This window comes from Engystomops pustulosus, chromosome 6 (genome assembly GCF_040894005.1).
Source record: "Engystomops pustulosus chromosome 6, aEngPut4.maternal, whole genome shotgun sequence".
In the NCBI taxonomy this organism is placed as follows: Eukaryota; Metazoa; Chordata; class Amphibia; order Anura; family Leptodactylidae; genus Engystomops; species Engystomops pustulosus.
The window spans coordinates 166268633-166291330 of record NC_092416.1 but is presented as its reverse complement, the minus strand read 5'-3'; the positions used below and the strand labels follow the sequence as shown (position 1 = coordinate 166291330).

The 22698-nt window shown below is 43.4% G+C and overlaps 27 non-coding genes across 27 annotated transcripts; all 27 read left to right on the top strand.

The window, feature by feature from the left end:
* The first annotated feature begins 1932 nt into the window (after positions 1-1932).
* On the top strand, positions 1933-2005 carry TRNAV-AAC (transfer RNA valine (anticodon AAC)). Its single transcript has one exon. It is a non-coding gene; the product is annotated as a tRNA-Val (tRNA).
* Positions 2006-2770: 765 nt separating this feature from the next.
* Positions 2771-2843, top strand: TRNAV-AAC (transfer RNA valine (anticodon AAC)). The gene has a single exon. It is a non-coding gene; the product is annotated as a tRNA-Val (tRNA).
* Positions 2844-3389: 546 nt separating this feature from the next.
* TRNAV-CAC (transfer RNA valine (anticodon CAC)) lies at positions 3390-3462 on the top strand. The gene has a single exon. It is a non-coding gene; the product is annotated as a tRNA-Val (tRNA).
* Positions 3463-4228: 766 nt separating this feature from the next.
* TRNAV-CAC (transfer RNA valine (anticodon CAC)) lies at positions 4229-4301 on the top strand. Its single transcript has one exon. It is a non-coding gene; the product is annotated as a tRNA-Val (tRNA).
* A 146-nt stretch (positions 4302-4447) lies between these two features.
* TRNAV-AAC (transfer RNA valine (anticodon AAC)) lies at positions 4448-4520 on the top strand. The gene has a single exon. It is a non-coding gene; the product is annotated as a tRNA-Val (tRNA).
* A 2223-nt stretch (positions 4521-6743) lies between these two features.
* On the top strand, positions 6744-6816 carry TRNAV-CAC (transfer RNA valine (anticodon CAC)). Its single transcript has one exon. It is a non-coding gene; the product is annotated as a tRNA-Val (tRNA).
* A 146-nt stretch (positions 6817-6962) lies between these two features.
* Positions 6963-7035, top strand: TRNAV-AAC (transfer RNA valine (anticodon AAC)). The gene has a single exon. It is a non-coding gene; the product is annotated as a tRNA-Val (tRNA).
* Positions 7036-9478: 2443 nt separating this feature from the next.
* Positions 9479-9551, top strand: TRNAV-AAC (transfer RNA valine (anticodon AAC)). Its single transcript has one exon. It is a non-coding gene; the product is annotated as a tRNA-Val (tRNA).
* Positions 9552-10935: 1384 nt separating this feature from the next.
* On the top strand, positions 10936-11008 carry TRNAV-CAC (transfer RNA valine (anticodon CAC)). Its single transcript has one exon. It is a non-coding gene; the product is annotated as a tRNA-Val (tRNA).
* Positions 11009-11154: 146 nt separating this feature from the next.
* Positions 11155-11227, top strand: TRNAV-AAC (transfer RNA valine (anticodon AAC)). Its single transcript has one exon. It is a non-coding gene; the product is annotated as a tRNA-Val (tRNA).
* A 767-nt stretch (positions 11228-11994) lies between these two features.
* Positions 11995-12067, top strand: TRNAV-AAC (transfer RNA valine (anticodon AAC)). Its single transcript has one exon. It is a non-coding gene; the product is annotated as a tRNA-Val (tRNA).
* Positions 12068-12613: 546 nt separating this feature from the next.
* TRNAV-CAC (transfer RNA valine (anticodon CAC)) lies at positions 12614-12686 on the top strand. The gene has a single exon. It is a non-coding gene; the product is annotated as a tRNA-Val (tRNA).
* A 146-nt stretch (positions 12687-12832) lies between these two features.
* TRNAV-AAC (transfer RNA valine (anticodon AAC)) lies at positions 12833-12905 on the top strand. Its single transcript has one exon. It is a non-coding gene; the product is annotated as a tRNA-Val (tRNA).
* A 547-nt stretch (positions 12906-13452) lies between these two features.
* TRNAV-CAC (transfer RNA valine (anticodon CAC)) lies at positions 13453-13525 on the top strand. The gene has a single exon. It is a non-coding gene; the product is annotated as a tRNA-Val (tRNA).
* A 146-nt stretch (positions 13526-13671) lies between these two features.
* TRNAV-AAC (transfer RNA valine (anticodon AAC)) lies at positions 13672-13744 on the top strand. Its single transcript has one exon. It is a non-coding gene; the product is annotated as a tRNA-Val (tRNA).
* A 763-nt stretch (positions 13745-14507) lies between these two features.
* TRNAV-AAC (transfer RNA valine (anticodon AAC)) lies at positions 14508-14580 on the top strand. The gene has a single exon. It is a non-coding gene; the product is annotated as a tRNA-Val (tRNA).
* Positions 14581-15965: 1385 nt separating this feature from the next.
* On the top strand, positions 15966-16038 carry TRNAV-CAC (transfer RNA valine (anticodon CAC)). The gene has a single exon. It is a non-coding gene; the product is annotated as a tRNA-Val (tRNA).
* A 146-nt stretch (positions 16039-16184) lies between these two features.
* On the top strand, positions 16185-16257 carry TRNAV-AAC (transfer RNA valine (anticodon AAC)). Its single transcript has one exon. It is a non-coding gene; the product is annotated as a tRNA-Val (tRNA).
* A 546-nt stretch (positions 16258-16803) lies between these two features.
* TRNAV-CAC (transfer RNA valine (anticodon CAC)) lies at positions 16804-16876 on the top strand. Its single transcript has one exon. It is a non-coding gene; the product is annotated as a tRNA-Val (tRNA).
* Positions 16877-17022: 146 nt separating this feature from the next.
* On the top strand, positions 17023-17095 carry TRNAV-AAC (transfer RNA valine (anticodon AAC)). Its single transcript has one exon. It is a non-coding gene; the product is annotated as a tRNA-Val (tRNA).
* Positions 17096-17860: 765 nt separating this feature from the next.
* Positions 17861-17933, top strand: TRNAV-AAC (transfer RNA valine (anticodon AAC)). The gene has a single exon. It is a non-coding gene; the product is annotated as a tRNA-Val (tRNA).
* A 1089-nt stretch (positions 17934-19022) lies between these two features.
* On the top strand, positions 19023-19095 carry TRNAV-CAC (transfer RNA valine (anticodon CAC)). The gene has a single exon. It is a non-coding gene; the product is annotated as a tRNA-Val (tRNA).
* Positions 19096-19860: 765 nt separating this feature from the next.
* TRNAV-CAC (transfer RNA valine (anticodon CAC)) lies at positions 19861-19933 on the top strand. Its single transcript has one exon. It is a non-coding gene; the product is annotated as a tRNA-Val (tRNA).
* Positions 19934-20698: 765 nt separating this feature from the next.
* TRNAV-CAC (transfer RNA valine (anticodon CAC)) lies at positions 20699-20771 on the top strand. The gene has a single exon. It is a non-coding gene; the product is annotated as a tRNA-Val (tRNA).
* Positions 20772-20917: 146 nt separating this feature from the next.
* Positions 20918-20990, top strand: TRNAV-AAC (transfer RNA valine (anticodon AAC)). The gene has a single exon. It is a non-coding gene; the product is annotated as a tRNA-Val (tRNA).
* Positions 20991-21754: 764 nt separating this feature from the next.
* On the top strand, positions 21755-21827 carry TRNAV-AAC (transfer RNA valine (anticodon AAC)). Its single transcript has one exon. It is a non-coding gene; the product is annotated as a tRNA-Val (tRNA).
* Positions 21828-22602: 775 nt separating this feature from the next.
* On the top strand, positions 22603-22675 carry TRNAV-AAC (transfer RNA valine (anticodon AAC)). The gene has a single exon. It is a non-coding gene; the product is annotated as a tRNA-Val (tRNA).
* Positions 22676-22698: the final 23 nt, after the last annotated feature.

Genomic DNA, 22698 nt, shown 5'->3' with positions numbered 1-22698 from the left:
GTTTGCGTCTAAAGACCAGTTGAGGTGTTTTCATCGGGTTTCTGTAGTGTAGTGGTTATCACGTTCGCCTCACACGCAAAAGGTCCCCCGTTCGAAACCGGGCAGAATCATGAGATGTTCTACTTTTGAAGACACAAGAGAGAGAATTCTTTTTTCATTGTGTCTTTTCCTCCAAAGTAGCTGCCAGTTATTACTGCGCTCAGTGTTCTCCATCTAGTCTGCTGTACTCAAAGGTCTAGAAGTGAGCAGTCAACGTGTTTCTGTAGTGTAGTGGTTATCACGTTCGCCTAACACGCGAAAGGTCCCCGGTTTGAAACCGGGCAGAAACAAGAGACTGTCTCTTTTTTTTAAGGAATCGGAAAGAAAAATCTTGTTTCGTCGTGTCTTTCCCGCCACGGTAGATGCCACTCATACCTGCCACTAAGAGTTTGCTTCATATGCAAAAGAACTACTGATTTAAACAGAACAGAAAATGACGCAGGGGTTGCTTTTGCTATGGGGCAGTAACAAAATATTCCCGAGTGACATTCACTTTTAGATGACGAGAGAAGAAAGCCCTTGCATTTCTCTTTACATTAGTTTTGTTTGCCTGTAAGGACGGCTTCAGTTTTTTAAACAGTTTTTCAAGAGTAGGGGTTTTCACTTTTGCCTAACGCGTGAAAATCCCTGTTTGAAAACCGTTGAGTTTCTGTAGTGAAGTGGACATCACATTTGCCACAATTGTCGACGGTGCCCAGTTCGAGACAAGGTGGGAGTGTCGTTTGGAACCAATCAGAAACGCGTTTTGCGACTTTTGAATGACTCAACATTCCTCGCGTTGGTTTATAAATTTGGTTTTGTTTGCGTCTAAAGACCAGTTGAGGTTTTTTCATCGGGTTTCTGTAGTGTAGTGGTTATCACGTTCGCCTCACACGTGAAAGGTCACCGGTTCGAAACCGGGCAGAAACATGAGATGTTCTACTTTTGAAGACACAAGAGAGAGAAATCTTTTTTCATTGTGTCTTTTCCTCCAAAGTAGCTGCCAGTTATTACTGTGCTCAGTGTTCTCCATCTAGTCTGCTGTACTCAAAGGTCTAGAAGTGAGCAGTCAACGTGTTTCTGTAGTGTAGTGGTTATCACGTTCGCCTAACACGCGAAAGGTCCCCGGTTCGAAACCAGGCAGAAACAAGAGACTGTCTCTTTTTTTTAAGGAATCGGAAAGAAAAATCTTGTTTCGTCGTGTCTTTCCCGCCACGGTAGATGCCACTCATACCTGCCACTAAGAGTTTGCTTCATATGCAAAAGAACCACTGATTTAAACAGAACAGAAAATGACGCAGGGGTTGCTTTTACTATGGGGCAGTAACAAAATATTCCCGAGTGACATTCACTTTTAGATGACAAGAGAAGAAAGCCCTTGCATTTCTCTTTACATTAGTTTTGTTTGCCTGTAAGGACGGCTTCAGTTTTTTAAACAGTTTTTCAAGAGTAGGGGTTTTCACTTTTGCCTAACGCGTGAAAGTCCCTGTTTGAAAACCGTTGAGTTTCTGTAGTGAAGTGGACATCACATTTGCCACAATTGTCGACGGTGCCCAGTTCGAGACAAGGTGGGAGTGTCGTTTGGAACCAATCAGAAACGCGTTTTGCGACTTTTGAATGACTCAACATTCCTCGCGTTGGTTTATAAATTTGGTTTTGTTTGCGTCTAAAGACCAGTTGAGGTGTTTTCATCGGGTTTCTGTAGTGTAGTGGTTATCACGTTCGCCTCACACGCAAAAGGTCCCCCGTTCGAAACCGGGCAGAATCATGAGATGTTCTACTTTTGAAGACACAAGAGAGAGAATTCTTTTTTCATTATGTCTTTTCCTCCAAAGTAGCTGCCAGTTATTACTGCGCTCAGTGTTCTCCATCTAGTCTGCTGTACTCAAAGGTCTAGAAGTGAGCAGTCAACGTGTTTCTGTAGTGTAGTGGTTATCACGTTCGCCTAACACGCGAAAGGTCCCCGGTTCGAAACCGGGCAGAAACAAGAGACTGTCTCTTTTTTTTAAGGAATCGGAAAGAAAAATCTTGTTTCGTCGTGTCTTTCCCGCCACGGTAGATGCCACTCATACCTGCCACTAAGAGTTTGCTTCATATGCAAAAGAACCACTGATTTAAACAGAACAGAAAATGACGCAGGGGTTGCTTTTGCTATGTGGCAGTAACAAAATATTCCCGAGTGACATTCACTTTTAGATGACGAGAGAAGAAAGCCCTTGCATTTCTCTTTACATTAGTTTTGTTTGCCTGTAAGGACGGCTTCAGTTTTTTAAACAGTTTTTCAAGAGTAGGGGTTTTCACTTTTGCCTAACGCGTGAAAGTCCCTGTTTGAAAACCGTTGAGTTTCTGTAGTGAAGTGGACATCACATTTGCCACAATTGTCGACGGTGCCCAGTTCGAGACAAGGTGGGAGTGTCGTTTGGAACCAATCAGAAACGCGTTTTGCGACTTTTGAATGACTCAACATTCCTCGCGTTGGTTTATAAATTTGGTTTTGTTTGCGTCTAAAGACCAGTTGAGGTGTTTTCATCGGGTTTCTGTAGTGTAGTGGTTATCACGTTCGCCTCACACGCAAAAGGGCCCCCGTTCGAAACCGGGCAGAATCATGAGATGTTCTACTTTTGAAGACACAAGAGAGAGAATTCTTTTTTCATTATGTCTTTTCCTCCAAAGTAGCTGCCAGTTATTACTGCGCTCAGTGTTCTCCATCTAGTCTGCTGTACTCAAAGGTCTAGAAGTGAGCAGTCAACGTGTTTCTGTAGTGTAGTGGTTATCACGTTCGCCTAACACGCGAAAGGTCCCCGGTTCGAAACCGGGCAGAAACAAGAGACTGTCTCTTTTTTTTAAGGAATCGGAAAGAAAAATCTTGTTTCGTCGTGTCTTTCCCGCCACGGTAGATGCCACTCATACCTGCCACTAAGAGTTTGCTTCATATGCAAAAGAACCACTGATTTAAACAGAACAGAAAATGACGCAGGGGTTGCTTTTGCTATGTGGCAGTAACAAAATATTCCCGAGTGACATTCACTTTTAGATGACGAGAGAAGAAAGCCCTTGCATTTCTCTTTACATTAGTTTTGTTTGCCTGTAAGGACGGCTTCAGTTTTTTAAACAGTTTTTCAAGAGTAGGGGTTTTCACTTTTGCCTAACGCGTGAAAGTCCCTGTTTGAAAACCGTTGAGTTTCTGTAGTGAAGTGGACATCACATTTGCCACAATTGTCGACGGTGCCCAGTTCGAGACAAGGTGGGAGTGTCGTTTGGAACCAATCAGAAACGCGTTTTGCGACTTTTGAATGACTCAACATTCCTCGCGTTGGTTTATAAATTTGGTTTTGTTTGCGTCTAAAGACCAGTTGAGGTGTTTTCATCGGGTTTCTGTAGTGTAGTGGTTATCACGTTCGCCTCACACGCGAAAGGTCCCCGGTTCGAAACCGGGCAGAAACATGAGATGTTCTACTTTTGAAGACACAAGAGAGAGAAATCTTTTTTCATTGTGTCTTTTCCTCCAAAGTAGCTGCCAGTTATTACTGCGCTCAGTGTTCTCCATCTAGTCTGCTGTACTCAAAGGTCTAGAAGTGAGCAGTCAACGTGTTTCTGTAGTGTAGTGGTTATCACGTTCGCCTAACACGCGAAAGGTCCCCGGTTTGAAACCGGGCAGAAACAAGAGACTGTCTCTTTTTTTTTAAGGAATCGGAAAGAAAAATCTTGTTTCGTCGTGTCTTTCCCGCCACGGTAGATGCCACTCATACCTGCCACTAAGAGTTTGCTTCATATGCAAAAGAACCACTGATTTAAACAGAACAGAAAATGACGCAGGGGTTGCTTTTGCTATGGGGCAGTAACAAAATATTCCCGAGTGACATTCACTTTTAGATGACGAGAGAAGAAAGCCCTTGCATTTCTCTTTACATTAGTTTTGTTTGCCTGTAAGGACGGCTTCAGTTTTTTAAACAGTTTTTCAAGAGTAGGGGTTTTCACTTTTGCCTAACGCGTGAAAGTCCCTGTTTGAAAACCGTTGAGTTTCTGTAGTGAAGTGGACATCACATTTGCCACAATTGTCGACGGTGCCCAGTTCGAGACAAGGTGGGAGTGTCGTTTGGAACCAATCAGAAACGCGTTTTGCGACTTTTGAATGACTCAACATTCCTCGCGTTGGTTTATAAATTTGGTTTTGTTTGCGTCTAAAGACCAGTTGAGGTGTTTTCATCGGGTTTCTGTAGTGTAGTGGTTATCACGTTCGCCTCACACGCGAAAGGTCCCCGGTTCGAAACCGGGCAGAAACATGAGATGTTCTACTTTTGAAGACACAAGAGAGAGAAATCTTTTTTCATTGTGTCTTTTCCTCCAAAGTAGCTGCCAGTTATTACTGCGCTCAGTGTTCTCCATCTAGTCTGCTGTACTCAAAGGTCTAGAAGTGAGCAGTCGACGTGTTTCTGTAGTGTAGTGGTTATCACGTTCGCCTAACACGCGAAAGGTCCCCGGTTCGAAACCGGGCAGAAACAAGAGACTGTCTTATTTTTTTAAGGAATCGGAAAGAAAAATCTTGTTTCGTCGTGTCTTTCCCGCCACGGTAGATGCCACTCATACCTGCCACTAAGAGTTTGCTTCATATGCAAAAGAACCACTGATTTAAACAGAACAGAAAATGACGCAGGGGTTGCTTTTGCTATGGGGCAGTAACAAAATATTCCCGAGTGACATTCACTTTTAGATGACGAGAGAAGAAAGCCCTTGCATTTCTCTTTACATTAGTTTTGTTTGCCTGTAAGGACGGCTTCAGTTTTTTAAACAGTTTTTCAAGAGTAGGGGTTTTCACTTTTGCCTAACGCGTGAAAGTCCCTGTTTGAAAACCGTTGAGTTTCTGTAGTGAAGTGGACATCACATTTGCCACAATTGTCGAAGGTGCCCAGTTCGAGACAAGGTGGGAGTGTCGTTTGGAACCAATCAGAAACGCGTTTTGCGACTTTTGAATGACTCAACATTCCTCGCGTTGGTTTATAAATTTGGTTTTGTTTGCGTCTAAAGACCAGTTGAGGTGTTTTCATCGGGTTTCTGTAGTGTAGTGGTTATCACGTTCGCCTCACACGCAAAAGGTCCCCCGTTCGAAACCGGGCAGAAACATGAGATGTTCTACTTTTGAAGACACAAGAGAGAGAATTCTTTTTTCATTGTGTCTTTTCCTCCAAAGTAGCTGCCAGTTATTACTGCGCTCAGTGTTCTCCATCTAGTCTGCTGTACTCAAAGGTCTAGAAGAGAGCAGTTAACGTGTTTCTGTAGTGTAGTGGTTATCACGTTCGCCTAACACGCGAAAGGTCCCCGGTTCGAAACAGGGCAGAAACAAGAGACTGTCTCTTTTTTTTTAAGGAATCGGAAAGAAAAATCTTGTTTCGTCGTGTCTTTCCCGCCACGGTAGATGCCACTCATACCTGCCACTAAGAGTTTGCTTCATATGCAAAAGAACCACTGATTTAAACAGAACAGAAAATGACGCAGGGGTTGCTTTTGCTATGGGGCAGTAACAAAATATTCCCGAGTGACATTCACTTTTAGATGACGAGAGAAGAAAGCCCTTGCATTTCTCTTTACATTAGTTTTGTTTGCCTGTAAGGACGGCTTCAGTTTTTTAAACAGTTTTTCAAGAGTAGGGGTTTTCACTTTTGCCTAACGCGTGAAAGTCCCTGTTTGAAAACCGTTGAGTTTCTGTAGTGAAGTGGACATCACATTTGCCACAATTGTCGACGGTGCCCAGTTCGAGACAAGGTGGGAGTGTCGTTTGGAACCAATCAGAAACGCGTTTTGCGACTTTTGAATGACTCAACATTCCTCGCGTTGGTTTATAAATTTGGTTTTGTTTGCGTCTAAAGGTCATTTGAGGTGTTTTCATCGGGTTTCTGTAGTGTAGTGGTTATCACGTTCGCCTCACACGCAAAAGGTCCCCCGTTCGAAACCGGGCAGAAACATGAGATGTTCTACTTTTGAAGACACAAGAGAGAGAATTCTTTTTTCATTGTGTCTTTTCCTCCAAAGTAGCTGCCAGTTATTACTGTGCTCAGTGTTCTCCATCTAGTCTGCTGTACTCAAAGGTCTAGAAGTGAGCAGTCAACGTGTTTCTGTAGTGTAGTGGTTATCACGTTCGCCTAACACGCGAAAGGTCCCCGGTTCGAAACCAGGCAGAAACAAGAGACTGTCTCTTTTTTTTAAGGAATCGGAAAGAAAAATCTTGTTTCGTCGTGTCTTTCCCGCCACGGTAGATGCCACTCATACCTGCCACTAAGAGTTTGCTTCATATGCAAAAGAACCACTGATTTAAACAGAACAGAAAATGACGCAGGGGTTGCTTTTACTATGGGGCAGTAACAAAATATTCCCGAGTGACATTCACTTTTAGATGACAAGAGAAGAAAGCCCTTGCATTTCTCTTTACATTAGTTTTGTTTGCCTGTAAGGACGGCTTCAGTTTTTTAAACAGTTTTTCAAGAGTAGGGGTTTTCACGTTTGCCTAACGCGTGAAAGTCCCTGTTTGAAAACCGTTGAGTTTCTGTAGTGAAGTGGACATCACATTTGCCACAATTGTCGACGGTGCCCAGTTCGAGACAAGGTGGGAGTGTCGTTTGGAACCAATCAGAAACGCGTTTTGCGACTTTTGAATGACTCAACATTCCTCGCGTTGGTTTATAAATTTGGTTTTGTTTGCGTCTAAAGACCAGTTGAGGTGTTTTCATCGGGTTTCTGTAGTGTAGTGGTTATCACGTTCGCCTCACACGCGAAAGGTCCCCGGTTCGAAACCGGGCAGAAACATGAGATGTTCTACTTTTGAAGACACAAGAGAGAGAAATCTTTTTTCATTGTGTCTTTTCCTCCAAAGTAGCTGCCAGTTATTACTGCGCTCAGTGTTCTCCATCTAGTCTGCTGTACTCAAAGGTCTAGAAGTGAGCAGTCTACGTGTTTCTGTAGTGTAGTGGTTATCACGTTCGCCTAACACGCGAAAGGTCCCCGGTTCGAAACCGGGCAGAAACAAGAGACTGTCTTATTTTTTTAAGGAATCGGAAAGAAAAATCTTGTTTCGTCGTGTCTTTCCCGCCACGGTAGATGCCACTCATACCTGCCACTAAGAGTTTGCTTCATATGCAAAAGAACCACTGATTTAAACAGAACAGAAAATGACGCAGGGGTTGCTTTTGCTATGGGGCAGTAACAAAATATTCCTGAGTGACATTCACTTTTAGATGACGAGAGAAGAAAGCCCTTGCATTTCTCTTTACATTAGTTTTGTTTGCCTGTAAGGACGGCTTCAGTTTTTTAAACAGTTTTTCAAGAGTAGGGGTTTTCACTTTTGCCTAACGCGTGAAAGTCCCTGTTTGAAAACCGTTGAGTTTCTGTAGTGAAGTGGACATCACATTTGCCACAATTGTCGACGGTGCCCAGTTCGAGACAAGGTGGGAGTGTCGTTTGGAACCAATCAGAAACGCGTTTTGCGACTTTTGAATGACTCAACATTCCTCGCGTTGGTTTATAAATTTGGTTTTGTTTGCGTCTAAAGACCATTTGAGGTGTTTTCATCGGGTTTCTGTAGTGTAGTGGTTATCACGTTCGCCTCACACGCAAAAGGTCCCCCGTTCGAAACCGGGCAGAAACATGAGATGTTCTACTTTTGAAGACACAAGAGAGAGAATTCTTTTTTCATTGTGTCTTTTCCTCCAAAGTAGCTGCCAGTTATTACTGTGCTCAGTGTTCTCCATCTAGTCTGCTGTACTCAAAGGTCTAGAAGTGAGCAGTCAACGTGTTTCTGTAGTGTAGTGGTTATCACGTTCGCCTAACACGCGAAAGGTCCCCGGTTCGAAACCAGGCAGAAACAAGAGACTGTCTCTTTTTTTTAAGGAATCGGAAAGAAAAATCTTGTTTCGTCGTGTCTTTCCCGCCACGGTAGATGCCACTCATACCTGCCACTAAGAGTTTGCTTCATATGCAAAAGAACCACTGATTTAAACAGAACAGAAAATGACGCAGGGGTTGCTTTTACTATGGGGCAGTAACAAAATATTCCCGAGTGACATTCACTTTTAGATGACAAGAGAAGAAAGCCCTTGCATTTCTCTTTACATTAGTTTTGTTTGCCTGTAAGGACGGCTTCAGTTTTTTAAACAGTTTTTCAAGAGTAGGGGTTTTCACGTTTGCCTAACGCGTGAAAGTCCCTGTTTGAAAACCGTTGAGTTTCTGTAGTGAAGTGGACATCACATTTGCCACAATTGTCGACGGTGCCCAGTTCGAGACAAGGTGGGAGTGTCGTTTGGAACCAATCAGAAACGCGTTTTGCGACTTTTGAATGACTCAACATTCCTCGCGTTGGTTTATAAATTTGGTTTTGTTTGCGTCTAAAGACCAGTTGAGGTGTTTTCATCGGGTTTCTGTAGTGTAGTGGTTTTCACGTTCGCCTCACACGCGAAAGGTCCCCGGTTCGAAACCGGGCAGAAACATGAGATGTTCTACTTTTGAAGACACAAGAGAGAGAAATCTTTTTTCATTGTGTCTTTTCCTCCAAAGTAGCTGCCAGTTATTACTGCGCTCAGTGTTCTCCATCTAGTCTGCTGTACTCAAAGGTCTAGAAGTGAGCAGTCAACGTGTTTCTGTAGTGTAGTGGTTATCACGTTCGCCTAACACGCGAAAGGTCCCCGTTTCGAAACCGGGCAGAAACAAGAGACTGTCTCTTTTTTTTTTAAGGAATCGGAAAGAAAAATCTTGTTTCGTCGTGTCTTTCCCGCCACGGTAGATGCCACTCATACCTGCCACTAAGAGTTTGCTTCATATGCAAAAGAACCACTGATTTAAACAGAACAGAAAATGACGCAGGGGTTGCTTTTGCTATGGGGCAGTAACAAAATATTCCCGAGTGACATTCACTTTTAGATGACGAGAGAAGAAAGCCCTTGCATTTCTCTTTACATTAGTTTTGTTTGCCTGTAAGGACGGCTTCAGTTTTTTAAACAGTTTTTCAAGAGTAGGGGTTTTCACTTTTGCCTAACGCGTGAAAGTCCCTGTTTGAAAACCGTTGAGTTTCTGTAGTGAAGTGGACATCACATTTGCCACAATTGTCGACGGTGCCCAGTTCGAGACAAGGTGGGAGTGTCGTTTGGAACCAATCAGAAACGCGTTTTGCGACTTTTGAATGACTCAACATTCCTCGCGTTGGTTTATAAATTTGGTTTTGTTTGCGTCTAAAGACCAGTTTAGGTGTTTTCATCGGGTTGCTGTAGTGTAGTGGTTATCACGTTCGCCTCACATGCGAAAGGTCCCCGGTTCGAAACCGGGCAGAAACATGAGATGTTCTACTTTTGAAGACACAAGAGAGAGAAATCTTTTTTCATTGTGTCTTTTCCTCCAAAGTAGCTGCCAGTTATTACTGCGCTCAGTGTTCTCCATCTAGTCTGCTGTACTCAAAGGTCTAGAAGTGAGCAGTCAACGTGTTTCTGTAGTGTAGTGGTTATCACGTTCGCCTAACACGCGAAAGGTCCCCGGTTCGAAACCGGGCAGAAACAAGAGACTGTCTCTTTTTTTTAAGGAATCGGAAAGAAAAATCTTGTTTCGTCGTGTCTTTCCCGCCACGGTAGATGCCACTCATACCTGCCACTAAGAGTTTGCTTCATATGCAAAAGAACCACTGATTTAAACAGAACAGAAAATGACGCAGGGGTTGCTTTTGCTATGGGGCAGTAACAAAATATTCCCGAGTGACATTCACTTTTAGATGACGAGAGAAGAAAGCCCTTGCATTTCTCTTTACATTAGTTTTGTTTGCCTGTAAGGACGGCTTCAGTTTTTTAAACAGTTTTTCAAGAGTAGGGGTTTTCACTTTTGCCTAACGCGTGAAAGTCCCTGTTTGAAAACCGTTGAGTTTCTGTAGTGAAGTGGACATCACATTTGCCACAATTGTCGACGGTGCCCAGTTCGAGACAAGGTGGGAGTGTCGTTTGGAACCAATCAGAAACGCGTTTTGCGACTTTTGAATGACTCAACATTCCTCGCGTTGGTTTATAAATTTGGTTTTGTTTGCGTCTAAAGACCAGTTGAGGTGTTTTCATCGGGTTTCTGTAGTGTAGTGGTTATCACGTTCGCCTCACACGCAAAAGGTCCCCCGTTCGAAACCGGGCAGAAACATGAGATGTTCTACTTTTGAAGACACAAGAGAGAGAATTCTTTTTTCATTGTGTCTTTTCCTCCAAAGTAGCTGCCAGTTATTACTGTGCTCAGTGTTCTCCATCTAGTCTGCTGTACTCAAAGGTCTAGAAGTGAGCAGTCAACGTGTTTCTGTAGTGTAGTGGTTATCACGTTCGCCTAACACGCGAAAGGTCCCCGGTTCGAAACCAGGCAGAAACAAGAGACTGTCTCTTTTTTTTAAGGAATCGGAAAGAAAAATCTTGTTTCGTCGTGTCTTTCCCGCCACGGTAGATGCCACTCATACCTGCCACTAAGAGTTTGCTTCATATGCAAAAGAACCACTGATTTAAACAGAACAGAAAATGACGCAGGGGTTGCTTTTACTATGGGGCAGTAACAAAATATTCCCGAGTGACATTCACTTTTAGATGACAAGAGAAGAAAGCCCTTGCATTTCTCTTTACATTAGTTTTGTTTGCCTGTAAGGACGGCTTCAGTTTTTTAAACAGTTTTTCAAGAGTAGGGGTTTTCACGTTTGCCTAACGCGTGAAAGTCCCTGTTTGAAAACCGTTGAGTTTCTGTAGTGAAGTGGACATCACATTTGCCACAATTGTCGACGGTGCCCAGTTCGAGACAAGGTGGGAGTGTCGTTTGGAACCAATCAGAAACGCGTTTTGCGACTTTTGAATGACTCAACATTCCTCGCGTTGGTTTATAAATTTGGTTTTGTTTGCGTCTAAAGACCAGTTGAGGTGTTTTCATCGGGTTTCTGTAGTGTAGTGGTTATCACGTTCGCCTCACACGCGAAAGGTCCCCGGTTCGAAACCGGGCAGAAACATGAGATGTTCTACTTTTGAAGACACAAGAGAGAGAAATCTTTTTTCATTGTGTCTTTTCCTCCAAAGTAGCTGCCAGTTATTACTGCGCTCAGTGTTCTCCATCTAGTCTGCTGTACTCAAAGGTCTAGAAGTGAGCAGTCGACGTGTTTCTGTAGTGTAGTGGTTATCACGTTCGCCTAACACGCGAAAGGTCCCCGGTTCGAAACCGGGCAGAAACAAGAGACTGTCTCTTTTTTTTTTAAGGAATCGGAAAGAAAAATCTTGTTTCGTCGTGTCTTTCCCGCCACGGTAGATGCCACTCATACCTGCCACTAAGAGTTTGCTTCATATGCAAAAGAACCACTGATTTAAACAGAACAGAAAATGACGCAGGGGTTGCTTTTGCTATGGGGCAGTAACAAAATATTCCCGAGTGACATTCACTTTTAGATGACGAGAGAAGAAAGCCCTTGCATTTCTCTTTACATTAGTTTTGTTTGCCTGTAAGGACGGCTTCAGTTTTTTAAACAGTTTTTCAAGAGTAGGGGTTTTCACTTTTGCCTAACGCGTGAAAGTCCCTGTTTGAAAACCGTTGAGTTTCTGTAGTGAAGTGGACATCACATTTGCCACAATTGTCGACGGTGCCCAGTTCGAGACAAGGTGGGAGTGTCGTTTGGAACCAATCAGAAACGCGTTTTGCGACTTTTGAATGACTCAACATTCCTCGCGTTGGTTTATAAATTTGGTTTTGTTTGCGTCTAAAGACCAGTTGAGGTGTTTTCATCGGGTTTCTGTAGCGTAGTGGTTATCACGTTCGCCTCACATGCGAAAGGTCCCCGGTTCGAAACCGGGCAGAAACATGAGATGTTCTACTTTTGAAGACACAAGAGAGAGAAATCTTTTTTCATTGTGTCTTTTCCTCCAAAGTAGCTGCCAGTTATTACTGCGCTCAGTGTTCTCCATCTAGTCTGCTGTACTCAAAGGTCTAGAAGTGAGCAGTCAACGTGTTTCTGTAGTGTAGTGGTTATCACGTTTGCCTAACACGCGAAAGGTCCCCGGTTCGAAACCGGGCAGAAACAAGAGACTGTCTCTTTTTTTTAAGGAATCGGAAAGAAAAATCTTGTTTCGTCGTGTCTTTCCCGCCACGGTAGATGCCACTCATACCTGCCACTAAGAGTTTGCTTCATATGCAAAAGAACCACTGATTTAAACAGAACAGAAAATGACGCAGGGGTTGCTTTTGCTATGGGGCAGTAACAAAATATTCCCGAGTGACATTCACTTTTAGATGACGAGAGAAGAAAGCCCTTGCATTTCTCTTTACATTAGTTTTGTTTGCCTGTAAGGACGGCTTCAGTTTTTTAAACAGTTTTTCAAGAGTAGGGGTTTTCACTTTTGCCTAACGCGTGAAAGTCCCTGTTTGAAAACCGTTGAGTTTCTGTAGTGAAGTGGACATCACATTTGCCACAATTGTCGACGGTGCCCAGTTCGAGACAAGGTGGGAGTGTCGTTTGGAACCAATCAGAAACGCGTTTTGCGACTTTTGAATGACTCAACATTCCTCGCGTTGGTTTATAAATTTGGTTTTGTTTGCGTCTAAAGACCAGTTGAGGTGTTTTCATCGGGTTTCTGTAGTGTAGTGGTTATCACGTTCGCCTCACACGCGAAAGGTCCCCGGTTCGAAACCGGGCAGAAACATGAGATGTTCTACTTTTGAAGACACAAGAGAGAGAAATCTTTTTTCATTGTGTCTTTTCCTCCAAAGTAGCTGCCAGTTATTACTGCGCTCAGTGTTCTCCATCTAGTCTGCTGTACTCAAAGGTCTAGAAGTGAGCAGTCAACGTGTTTTTGTAGTGTAGTGGTTATCACGTTCGCCTAACACGCGAAAGGTCCCCGGTTCGAAACCGGGCAGAAACAAGAGACTGTCTCTTTTTTTTTAAGGAATCGGAAAGAAAAATCTTGTTTCGTCGTGTCTTTCCCGCCACGGTAGATGCCACTCATACCTGCCACTAAGAGTTTGCTTCATATGCAAAAGAACCACTGATTTAAACAGAACAGAAAATGACGCAGGGGTTGCTTTTGCTATGGGGCAGTAACAAAATATTCCCGAGTGACATTCACTTTTAGATGACGAGAGAAGAAAGCCCTTGCATTTCTCTTTACATTAGTTTTGTTTGCCTGTAAGGACGGCTTCAGTTTTTTAAACAGTTTTTCAAGAGTAGGGGTTTTCACTTTTGCCTAACGCGTGAAAGTCCCTGTTTGAAAACCGTTGAGTTTCTGTAGTGAAGTGGACATCACATTTGCCACAATTGTCGACGGTGCCCAGTTCGAGACAAGGTGGGAGTGTCGTTTGGAACCAATCAGAAACGCGTTTTGCGACTTTTGAATGACTCAACATTCCTCGCGTTGGTTTATAAATTTGGTTTTGTTTGCGTCTAAAGACCAGTTGAGGTGTTTTCATCGGGTTTCTGTAGTGTAGTGGTTATCACGTTCGCCTCACATGCGAAAGGTCCCCGGTTCGAAACCGGGCAGAAACATGAGATGTTCTACTTTTGAAGACACAAGAGAGAGAAATCTTTTTTCATTGTGTCTTTTCCTCCAAAGTAGCTGCCAGTTATTACTGCGCTCAGTGTTCTCCATCTAGTCTGCTGTACTCAAAGGTCTAGAAGTGAGCAGTCAACGTGTTTCTGTAGTGTAGTGGTTATCACGTTCGCCTAACACGCGAAAGGTCCCCGGTTCGAAACCGGGCAGAAACAAGAGACTGTCTCTTTTTTTTAAGGAATCGGAAAGAAAAATCTTGTTTCGTCGTGTCTTTCCCGCCACGGTAGATGCCACTCATACCTGCCACTAAGAGTTTGCTTCATATGCAAAAGAACCACTGATTTAAACAGAACAGAAAATGACGCAGGGGTTGCTTTTGCTATGGGGCAGTAACAAAATATTCCCGAGTGACATTCACTTTTAGATGACGAGAGAAGAAAGCCCTTGCATTTCTCTTTACATTAGTTTTGTTTGCCTGTAAGGACGGCTTCAGTTTTTTAAACAGTTTTTCAAGAGTAGGGGTTTTCACTTTTGCCTAACGCGTGAAAGTCCCTGTTTGAAAACCGTTGAGTTTCTGTAGTGAAGTGGACATCACATTTGCCACAATTGTCGACGGTGCCCAGTTCGAGACAAGGTGGGAGTGTCGTTTGGAACCAATCAGAAACGCGTTTTGCGACTTTTGAATGACTCAACATTCCTCGCGTTGGTTTATAAATTTGGTTTTGTTTGCGTCTAAAGACCAGTTGAGGTGTTTTCATCGGGTTTCTGTAGTGTAGTGGTTATCATTGGCCTCACACGCGAAAGGTCCCCGGTTCGAAACCGAGCAGAAACATGAGCTGTTCTACTTTTGAAGACACAAGAGAGAGAAATCTTTTTTCATTGTGTCTTTTCCTCCAAAGTAGCTGCCAGTTATTACTGCGCTCAGTGTTCTCCATCTAGTCTGCTGTACTCAAAGGTCTAGAAGTGAGCAGTCAACGTGTTTCTGTAGTGTAGTGGTTATCACGTTCGCCTAACATGCGAAAGGTCCCCGGTTCGAAACCGGGCAGAAACAAGAGACTGTCTCTTTTTTTTTAAGGAATCGGAAAGAAAAATCTTGTTTCGTCGTGTCTTTCCCGCCACGGTAGATGCCACTCATACCTGCCACTAAGAGTTTGCTTCATATGCAAAAGAACCACTGATTTAAACAGAACAGAAAATGACGCAGGGGTTGCTTTTGCTATGGGGCAGTAACAAAATATTCCCGAGTGACATTCACTTTTAGATGACGAGAGAAGAAAGCCCTTGCATTTCTCTTTACATTAGTTTTGTTTGCCTGTAAGGACGGCTTCAGTTTTTTAAACAGTTTTTCAAGAGTAGGGGTTTTCACTTTTGCCTAACGCGTGAAAGTCCCTGTTTGAAAACCGTTGAGTTTCTGTAGTGAAGTGGACATCACATTTGCCACAATTGTCGACGGTGCCCAGTTCGAGACAAGGTGGGAGTGTCGTTTGGAACCAATCAGAAACGCGTTTTGCGACTTTTGAATGACTCAACATTCCTCGCGTTGGTTTATAAATTTGGTTTTGTTTGCGTCTAAAGACCAGTTGAGGTGTTTTGATCGGGTTTCTGTAGTGTAGTGGTTATCACGTTCGCCTCACACGCGAAAGGTCCCCGGTTCGAAACCGGGCAGAAGCATGAGATGTTCTACTTTTGAAGACACAAGAGAGAGAAATCTTTTTTCATTGTGTCTTTTCCTCCAAAGTAGCTGCCAGTTATTACTGCGCTCAGTGTTCTCCATCTAGTCTGCTGTACTCAAAGGTCTAGAAGTGAGCAGTCAACGTGTTTCTGTAGTGTAGTGGTTATCACGTTCGCCTAACACGCAAAAGGTCCCCGGTTCGAAACCGGGCAGAAACAAGAGACTGTCTCTTTTTTTTAAGGAATCGGAAAGAAAAATCTTGTTTCGTCGTGTCTTTCCCGCCACGGTAGATGCCACTCATACCTGCCACTAAGAGTTTTCTTCATATGCAAAAGAACCACTGATTTAAACAGAACAGAAAATGACGCAGGGGTTGCTTTTGCTATGGGGCAGTAACAAAATATTCCCGAGTGACATTCACTTTTAGATGACGAGAGAAGAAAGCCCTTGCATTTCTCTTTACATTAGTTTTGTTTGCCTGTAAGGACGGCTTCAGTTTTTTAAACAGTTTTTCAAAAGTGGGGGTTTTCACTTTTGCCTAACGCGTGAAAGTCCCTGTTTGAAAACCGTTGAGTTTCTGTAGTGAAGTGGACATCACATTTGCCACAATTGTCGACGGTGCCCAGTTCGAGACAAGGTGGGAGTGTCGTTTGGAACCAATCAGAAACGCGTTTTGCGACTTTTGAATGACTCAACATTCCTCGCGTTGGTTTATAAATTTGGTTTTGTTTGCGTCTAAAGACCAGTTGAGGTGTTTTCATCGGGTTTCTGTAGTGTAGTGGTTATCACGTTCGCCTCACACGCGAAAGGTCCCCGGTTCGAAACCGGGCAGAAACATGAGATGTTCTACTTTTGAAGACACAAGAGAGAGAAATCTTTTTTCATTGTGTCTTTTCCTCCAAAGTAGCTGCCAGTTATTACTGCGCTCAGTGTTCTCCATCTAGTCTGCTGTACTCAAAGGTCTAGAAGTGAGCAGTCAACGTGTTTCTGTAGTGTAGTGGTTATCACGTTCGCCTAACACGCGAAAGGTCCCCGGTTCGAAACCGGGCAGAAACAAGAGACTGTCTCTTTTTTTTAAGGAATCGGAAAGAAAAATCTTGTTTCGTCGTGTCTTTCCCGCCACGGTAGATGCCACTCATACCTGCCACTAAGAGTTTGCTTCATATGCAAAAGAACCACTGATTTAAACAGAACAGAAAATGACGCAGGGGTTGCTTTTGCTATGGGGCAGTAACAAAATATTCCCGAGTGACATTCACTTTTAGATGACGAGAGAAGAAAGCCCTTGCATTTCTCTTTACATTAGTTTTGTTTGCCTGTAAGGACGGCTTCAGTTTTTTAAACAGTTTTTCAAGAGTAGGGGTTTTCACTTTTGCCTAACGCGTGAAAGTCCCTGTTTGAAAACCGTTGAGTTTCTGTAGTGAAGTGGACATCACATTTGCCACAATTGTCGACGGTGCCCAGTTCGAGACAAGGTGGGAGTGTCGTTTGGAACCAATCAGAAACGCGTTTTGCGACTTTTGAATGACTCAACATTCCTCGCGTTGGTTTATAAATTTGGTTTTGTTTGCGTCTAAAGACCAGTTGAGGTGTTTTCATCGGGTTTCTGTAGTGTAGTGGTTATCACGTTCGCCTCACACGCGAAAGGTCCCCGGTTCGAAACCGGGCAGAAACATGAGATGTTCTACTTTTGAAGACACAAGAGAGAGAAATCTTTTTTCATTGTGTCTTTTCCTCCAAAGTAGCTGCCAGTTATTACTGCGCTCAGTGTTCTCCATCTAGTCTGCTGTACTCAAAGGTCTAGAAGTGAGCAGTCAATGTGTTTCTGTAGTGTAGTGGTTATCACGTTCGCCTAACACGCGAAAGGTCCCCGGTTCGAAACCGGGCAGAAACAAGAGACTGTCTTATTTTTTTAAGGAATCGGAAAGAAAAATCTTGTTTCGTCGTGTCTTTCCCGCCACGGTAGATGCCACTCATACCTGCCACTAAGAGTTTGCTTCATATGCAAAAGAACCACTGATTTAAACAGAACAGAAAATGACGCAGGGGTTGCTTTTGCTATGGGGCAGTAACAAAATATTCCCGAGTGACATTCACTTTTAGATGACGAGAGAAGAAAGCCCTTGCATTTCTCTTTACATTAGTTTTGTTTGCCTGTAAGGACGGCTTCAGTTTTTTAAACAGTTTTTCAAGAGTAGGGGTTTTCACTTTTGCCTAACGCGTGAAAGTCCCTGTTTGAAAACCGTTGAGTTTCTGTAGTGAAGTGGACATCACATTTGCCACAATTGTCGACGGTGCATAGTTCGAGACAAGGTGGGAGTGTCGTTTGGAACCAATCAGAAACGCGTTTTGCGACTTTTGAATGACTCAACATTCCTCGCGTTGGTTTATAAATTTGGTTTTGTTTGCGTCTAAAGACCAGTTGAGGTGTTTTCATCGGGTTTCTGTAGTGTAGTGGTTATCACGTTCGCCTCACACGCGAAAGGTCCCCGCTTCGAAACCGGGCAGAAACATGAGATGTTCTACTTTTGAAGACACAAGAGAGAGAAATCTTTTTTCATTGTGTCTTTTCCTCCAAAGTAGCTGCCAGTTATTACTGCGCTCAGTGTTCTCCATCTAGTCTGCTGTACTCAAAGGTCTAGAAGTGAGCAGTCAACGTGTTTCTGTAGTGTAGTGGTTATCACGTTCGCCTAACACGCGAAAGGTCCCCGGTTCGAAACCGGGCAGAAACAAGAGACTGTCTCTTTTTTTTAAGGAATCGGAAAGAAAAATCTTGTTTCGTCGTGTCTTTCCCGCCACGGTAGATGCCACTCATACCTGCCACTAAGAGTTTGCTTCATATGCAAAAGAACCACTGATTTAAACAGAACAGAAAATGACGCAGGGGTTGCTTTTGCTATGGGGCAGTAACAAAATATTCCCGAGTGACATTCACTTTTAGATGACGAGAGAAGAAAGCCCTTGCATTTCTCTTTACATTAGTTTTGTTTGCCTGTAAGGACGGCTTCAGTATTTTAAACAGTTTTTCAAGAGTAGGGGTTTTCACTTTTGCCTAACGCGTGAAAGTCCTTTTGAAGACACAAGAGAGAGAAATCTTTTTTCATTGTGTCTTTTCCTCCAAAGTAGCTGCCAGTTATTACTGCGCTCAGTGTTCTCCATCTAGTCTGCTGTACTCAAAGGTCTAGAAGTGAGCAGTCAACGTGTTTCTGTAATGTAGTGGTTATCACGTTTGCCTAACACGCGAAAGGTCCCCGCTTCGAAACCGGGCAGAAACAAGAGACTGTCTCTTTTTTTTAAGGAATCGGAAAGAAAAATCTTGTTTCGTCGTGTCTTTCCCGCCACGGTAGATGCCACTCATACCTGCCACTAAGAGTTTGCTTCATATGCAAAAGAACCACTGATTTAAACAGAACTGAAAATGACGCAGGGGTTGCTTTTGCTATGGGGCAGTAACAAAATATTCCCGAGTGACATTCACTTTTAGATGACGAGAGAAGAAAGCCCTTGCATTTCTCTTTACATTAGTTTTGTTTGCCTGTAAGGACGGCTTCAGTTTTTTAAACAGTTTTTCAAGAGAAGGGGTTTTCACTTTTGCCTAACGCGTGAAAGTCCCTGTTTGAAAACCGTTGAGTTTCTGTAGTGAAGTGGACATCACATTTGCCACAATTGTCGACGGTGCCCAGTTCGAGACAAGGTGGGAGTGTCGTTTGGAACCAATCAGAAACGCGTTTTGCGACTTTTGAATGACTCAACATTCCTCGCGTTGGTTTATAAATTTGGTTTTGTTTGCGTCTAAAGACCAGTTGAGGTGTTTTCATCGGGTTTCTGTAGTGTAGTGGTTATCACGTTCGCCTCACACGCGAAAGGTCCCCGGTTCGAAACCGGGCAGAAACATGAGATGTTCTACTTTTGAAGACACAAGAGAGAGAAATCTTTTTTCATTGTGTCTTTTCCTCCAAAGTAGCTGCCAGTTATTACTGCGCTCAGTGTTCTCCATCTAGTCTGCTGTACTCAAAGGTCTAGAAGTGAGCAGCCAACGTGTTTCTGTAGTGTAGTGGTTATCACGTTCGCCTAACACGCGAAAGGTCCCCAGTTCGAAACCGGGCAGAAACAAGAGACTGTCTCTTTTTTTTAAGGAATCGGAAAGAAAAATCTTGTTTCGTCGTGTCTTTCCCGCCACGGTAGATGCCACTCATACCTGCCACTAAGAGTTTGCTTCATATGCAAAAGAACCACTGATTTAAACAGAACAGAAAATGACGCAGGGGTTGCTTTTGCTATGGGGCAGTAACAAAATATTCCCGAGTGACATTCGCTTTTAGATAACGAGAGAAGAAAGCCCTTGCATCTCTCTTTACATTAGTTTTGTTTGCCTGTAAGGACGGCTTCAGTTTTTTAAACAGTTTTTCAAGAGAAGGGGTTTTCACTTTTGCCTAACGCGTGAAAGTCCCTGTTTGAAAACCGTTGAGTTTCTGTAGTGAAGTGGACATCACATTTGCCACAATTGTCGACGGTGCCCAGTTCGAGACAAGGTGGGAGTGTCGTTTGGAACCAATCAGAAACGCGTTTTGCGACTTTTGAATGACTCAACATTCCTCGCGTTGGTTTATAAATTTGGTTTTGTTTGCGTCTAAAGACCAGTTGAGGTGTTTTCATCGGGTTTCTGTAGTGTAGTGGTTATCACGTTCGCCTCACACGCGAAAGGTCCCCGGTTCGAAACCGGGCAGAAACATGAGATGTTCTACTTTTGAAGACACAAGAGAGAGAAATCTTTTTTCATTGTGTCTTTTCCTCCAAAGTAGCTGCCAGTTATTACTGCGCTCAGTGTTCTCCATCTAGTCTGCTGTACTCAAAGGTCTAGAAGTGAGCAGTCAACGTGTTTCTGTAGTGTAGTGGTTATCACGTTCGCCTAACACGCGAAAGGTCCCCAGTTCGAAACCGGGCAGAAACAAGAGACTGTCTCTTTTTTTTAAGGAATCGGAAAGAAAAATCTTGTTTCGTCGTGTCTTTCCCGCCACGGTAGATGCCACTCATACCTGCCACTAAGAGTTTGCTTCATATGCAAAAGAACCACTGATTTAAACAGAACAGAAAATGACGCAGGGGTTGCTTTTGCTATGGGGCAGTAACAAAATATTCCCGAGTGACATTCACTTTTAGATGACGAGAGAAGAAAGCCCTTGCATTTCTCTTTACATTAGTTTTGTTTGCCTGTAAGGACGGCTTCAGTTTTTTAAACAGTTTTTCAAGAGTAGGGGTTTTCACTTTTGCCTAACGCGTGAAAGTCCCTGTTTGAAAACCGTTGAGTTTCTGTAGTGAAGTGGACATCACATTTGCCACAATTGTCGACGGTGCCCAGTTCGAGATAAGGTGGGAGTGTCGTTTGGAACCAATCAGAAACGCGTTTTGCGACTTTTGAATGACTCAACATTCCTCGCGTTGGTTTATAAATTTGGTTTTGTTTGCGTCTAAAGACCAGTTGAGGTTTTTTCATCGGGTTTCTGTAGTGTAGTGGTTATCACGTTCGCCTCACACGCGAAAGGTCCCCGGTTCGAAACCGGGCAGAAACATGAGATGTTCTACTTTTGAAGACACAAGAGAGAGAAATCTTTTTTCATTGTGTCTTTTCCTCCAAAGTAGCTGCCAGTTATTACTGCGCTCAGTGTTCTCCATCTAGTCTGCTGTACCCAAAGGTCTAGAAGTGAGCAGTCAAAGTGTTTCTGTAGTGTAGTGGTTATCACGTTCGCCTAACACGCGAAAGGTCCCCGGTTCGAAACCGGGCAGAAACAAGAGACTGTCTCTTTTCTTAAGGAATCGGAAAGAAAAATCTTGTTTCGTCGTGTCTTTCCCGCCACGGTAGATGCCACTCATACCTGCCACTAAGAGTTTGCTTCATATGCAAAAGAACCACTGATTTAAACAGAACAGAAAATGACGCAGGGGTTGCTTTTGCTATGGGGCAGTAACAAAATATTCCCGAGTGACATTCACTTTTAGATGACGAGAGAAGAAAGCCCTTGCATTTCTCTTTACATTAGTTTTGTTTGCCTGTAAGGACGGCTTCAGTTTTTTAAACAGTTTTTCAAGAGTAGGGGTTTTCACTTTTGCCTAACGCGTGAAAGTCCCTGTTTGAAAACCGTTGAGTTTCTGTAGTGAAGTGGACATCACATTTGCCACAATTGTCGACGGTGCCCAGTTCGAGACAAGGTGGGAGTGTCGTTTGGAACCAATCAGAAACGCGTTTTGCGACTTTTGAATGACTCAACATTCCTCGCGTTGGTTTATAAATTTGGTTTTGTTTGCTTCTAAAGACCAGTTGAGGTTTTTTCATCGGTTTTCTGTAGTGTAGTGATTATCACGTTCGCCTCACACGCGAAAGGTCCCCGGTTCGAAACCGGGCAGAAACATGAGATCTTCTACTTTTGAAGACACAAGAGAGAGAAATCTTTTTTCATTGTGTCTTTTCCTCCAAAGTAGCTGCCAGTTATTACTGCGCTCAGTGTTCTCCATCTAGTCTGCTGTACTCAAAGGTCTAGAAGTGAGCAGTCGACGTGTTTCTGTAGTGTAGTGGTTATCACGTTCGCCTAACACGCGAAAGGTCCCCGGTTCGAAACCGGGCAGAAACAAGAGACTGTCTCTTTTTTTAAGGAATCGGAAAGAAAAATCTTGTTTCGTCGTGTCTTTCCCGCCACGGTAGATGCCACTCATACCTGCCACTAAGAGTTTGCTTCATATGCAAAAGAACCACTGATTTAAACAGAACAGAAAATGACGCAGGGGTTGCTTTTGCTATGGGGCAGTAACAAAATATTCCCGAGTGACATTCACTTTTAGATGACGAGAGAAGAAAGCCCTTGCATTTCTCTTTACATTAGTTTTGTTTGCCTGTAAGGACGGCTTCAGTTTTTTAAACAGTTTTTCAAGAGTAGGGGTTTTCACTTTTGCCTAACGCGTGAAAGTCCCTGTTTGAAAACCGTTGAGTTTCTGTAGTGAAGTGGACATCACATTTGGCACAATTGTCGACGGTGCCCAGTTCGAGATAAGGTGGGAGTGTCGTTTGGAACCAATCAGAAACGCGTTTTGCGACTTTTGAATGACTCAACATTCCTCGCGTTGGTTTATAAATTTGGTTTTGTTTGCGTCTAAAGACCAGTTGAGGTGTTTTCATCGGGTTTCTGTAGTGTAGTGGTTATCACGTTCGCCTCACGTTCGCCTCACACGCGAAAGGTCCCCGGTTCGAAACCGGGCAGAAACATGAGATGTTCTACTTTTGAAGACACAAGAGAGAGAAATCTTTTTTCATTGTGTCTTTTCCTCCAAAGTAGCTGCCAGTTATTACTGCGCTCAGTGTTCTCCATCTAGTCTGCTGTACTCAAAGGTCTAGAAGTGAGCAGTCAACGTGTTTCTGTAGTGTAGTGGTTATCACGTTCGCCTAACACGCGAAAGGTCCCTGGTTCGAAACCGGGCAGAAACAAGAGACTGTCTCTTTTTTTAAGG